The sequence below is a fragment of the Chiloscyllium plagiosum genome, chromosome 35, assembly GCF_004010195.1.
Source record: "Chiloscyllium plagiosum isolate BGI_BamShark_2017 chromosome 35, ASM401019v2, whole genome shotgun sequence".
Taxonomy (NCBI): Eukaryota; Metazoa; Chordata; class Chondrichthyes; order Orectolobiformes; family Hemiscylliidae; genus Chiloscyllium; species Chiloscyllium plagiosum.
In genome coordinates this window covers 3695728-3699218 of record NC_057744.1, presented here as the reverse complement: position 1 = coordinate 3699218, position 3491 = coordinate 3695728, and the positions used below count along the sequence as shown (strand labels likewise).

Here is a 3491-nt window from a genome sequence, read left to right as displayed (position 1 = left end):
GTCATCAATGTAGTGGAGGAAGAGGTGGGGAGTGGTGCCTGTGTAATTACGGAAGATCAACTGCTCTACGTATCCAACAAAGAGACAGGCATAGCTGGGGCTCATACGTGTGCCCATGGCTACCCCTTTGGTCTGGAGGAAGTGGGAGGATTCAAAGGAGAGATTGTTAAGGGTGAGGACCAGTTCGGCCAAACGAATGAGAGTGTCGGTGGAGGGGTACTGTTGGGAACGTCTGGAGAGGAAAAAACGGAGGGCTTGGAGACCATGGTCATGGCGGATGGAGGTGTAGAGGGATTGGATATCCATGGTGAAGAGGAGGCATTGGGGGCCGTGGAAACGGAAGTCTTGGAGGAGGTGGAGGGCGTGGGTGGTGTCTTGAATGTATGTGGGGAGTTCCTGGACTGGGGGGAATAGGACAGTATTGAGGTAGATGGAGATGAGTTCGGTGGGGCAGGAGCAGGCTGAGATGATGGGTCGGCCAGGGTGGTCAGGGCTGTGGATCTTGGGAAGGAGGTAGAACCGGGCAGTGCAGGGTTCCCGGACTATGAGATTGGATCTCGAAGTGCAGGATAGTGTTGCTACCTCTAGGAGACACAGATTCAGGTCCAACCTGTGACAGAGTTGTGTAATAAAATCTCTGAACAGGTTGATGAGAAAATATCGAGCAAAGTTTGTGATGAATTTCCAACGAGGGAAGACTGAAAAGCAAACAAAATGGGTTGTCAGGTTTGGGGAGATATCAGAGAGGGACTGGACTCTCCATGGGCTCCTATCAACGCTTGGGTGAAAAGCAGTTGAGATGCTGGCTCTATGGGGTTACAGTGTAGACCATGTTTGTAACAGTGGGAGTTCTAGATCAGGTTTCTAACAGAGGGGTGCTGTTTCAGGACAGCATTGGAGAAATGTGAGGTGAGATAAAAAACCTTTTTACTCAGTGAGTGGTTTGGGCTGGTCGAGTGGTGGAGGCAGGGTCAATCCATGTGTCCAAGTGGGCATAAAACTGCATTTAAATACAAACAGTGCATAGGTTTGTGGGGAAAAGGCAAAGAAAAATGCACAGGGTCACATACAATGGGCCAAATGGCCTCCTCCTGCACTGTAAGAATTCTGACATTGAGTGAAGTGGCAATTTCAGCAAACCATGGAATGGACTGGAATAATTGTTCAGAACGCTGCCCAGGATTAAGCACATGTTAAGACTGTTAGGGTCATGCAGGTTAAAGAAATCAATTCTCAATAAATGGAGTAAATCAACCCCTTCAATGATGAAAAGAAAACTGAATGTGAATACTTAATTAGCAATGGAGGATTGATGGAAGATATTGGTTAAGCTCAATTGGTGATGAAATGCTTGTGCCTGGAGATTGTTAGAATGTAGGAGATGTCCCAGAGAGTAACAAAGGCCTCGGACTGTGAGAGATTCGCTATATTCACAAAAGCACCAAGTCACGAGTTAGGAGACAGCGGTGAGTTTCTCCGGAGATTTAATAAAGTTGGTGAAAGTCCATCTAACTGACGTCAACAATCGTGATCACTCGGATCCAGAATCTGGAGAAATTGGAGATAAAGGAGTGCGGGAATAGGTTGTAAGAACTATTTGCTCACCTTGAGGGCAAACACCAACACAGGTTGGATGGAACATATGTCTGTTTCTGTCCAGTTTCCATGCATCAATGTATTAAAAGAGAGGAAACCAGAGTACACCCACACAGACATGAGGAGAATGTGCAAACTCCACACAGTCAGTCGCCCGAGGCAGGAATTGAACCTGGGTCCCTGGTGCTGTGAGGTAGCCTTACTAGTCACCAGGCCACCCTCAGATTCCTGAGTTGTACATTGCAAGTAAAGGCAGTCTCTCTGAGAGGAAATAGTTTAATGTAAGGAGTGACGGTGTTGAGCAAAGGAACAAAATGCTCTTGTTCTATTATCTTGAAGCTGCTCTTGCCTTTGGACAACTTTATTCGACGGAAACTTCACACGGCAGTCAACACACAACCATTTCAAATTCACAGCAAAGAAACCAGTGATTCCATCCAGCTGGTGCTTATGGCCCACGTGAACGTCCTCCCACTCCCCTGCACCTCAGGCTATCAGCAGATCCTTCTTTTTCCTTTCACTCTGTGTGTGTTTATTCAGCTTCCTTGTCACTGTGGCTATCTATAGAACGGCTACGTAAAGGCCCAGACTCTGTAAGGACAGCAGCTTTCCTTCTATAAAGGATATTAGTGTACTGGTTGTGTTTTTACTGACAATCGAACAATTTAGTTGGTGTCTTTACTGGTGCCAAGATTTTATTTGGAGTCTTTGTCTCTCAAACTGCCATTTGAACTCATGTGATCTGGCTGATTACACGAGGCTGCTTATTAGTTTAGTAAGCCACCTACTGCACTGAACTGCCGACATGCAAACCTTCCAATCACTAGGCACATTGCATCAATAGACTTACACAGAATGGACAGACACAGGATCAGGCCATTTGGCCCAACTGGTCTATACTGGTGCCTATGGTACATACAGTTGGAATGGCTGCGCAGTGGTTATGTTACAGGACTCCCAATGCACGCGCCTGGACAAGTGAAACATGGATATAAGTTCAAAAATCCTCAAGTAATTGGGCATTTAATTCAACTGGAGAATATAAAGAGACTCAATAGAGTGGTAACCGTGAAACTAATGGATTGTCATTAAGACACACTGAGTTCATGGATGATCTATACAGGAGGCAATCTGCCATCTCTCCCGGGTCGGTCTGATAGACGGCTCCTCACCCACAGCACATTGCTGGACTCTGAAACAGCCGAGCAAGTCACATTCAGGTGGTCCGGAATGCACCTTGTCAAAGGGAATAAGCAATAAGCGCTAACTTTGCCACTTATGACCAGATCCCATTTATGAATTTTTGAGAAAAGCATACCGCATCTCAACCAGTCAGGTGCACACACTATTTCATTCAATAAAGTCAGAAGTCATACGACACCAGATTATTGTCCAACAGGTTTATTTGAAATCACAATCTTACAAAGCGACGCTCCGAAAGCTTTTCATTGCAAATAAGCCTCACACAGTCACACAGATGAACAGCACGGAAACTGACCCTTCGGTCCAACTCATCTATGCTGACCAGATATCCCAACCCAATCTAGTCCCATTTGCCAACATTTGGCCCATATCCCTCTAAAACCTTCCTATTCATATATCCATCCAGATGCCTTTTAAATGCTGTCATTATACCTGTTGGACTGTAAGCTGGTGTCGTGGGAATTTTGACTTTGTTCGTCCCAGTCCAACACCAGCACCTCCATAACATTCTACTGAATAAAGACACAGCTGAAAATGTGTTGCTGGAAAAGCGCAGCTCATTATACCTGTTGGACTGTAAGCTGGTGTCGTGGGAATTTTGACTTTGTTCGTCCCAGTCCAACACCAGCACCTCCATAACATTCTACTGAATAAAGACACAGCTGAAAATGTGTTGCTGGAAAAGCGCAGCA

General features: G+C 45.8%; 1 protein-coding gene across 21 annotated transcripts in view; it reads right to left on the bottom strand.

Annotated features, from left to right (window-relative positions):
• phldb1b (pleckstrin homology-like domain, family B, member 1b) overlaps nt 1-3491 on the bottom strand; it is a 372433-nt gene that overhangs the window by 174152 nt on the left and 194790 nt on the right. The gene's annotated exons all lie outside the window — the stretch shown is intronic.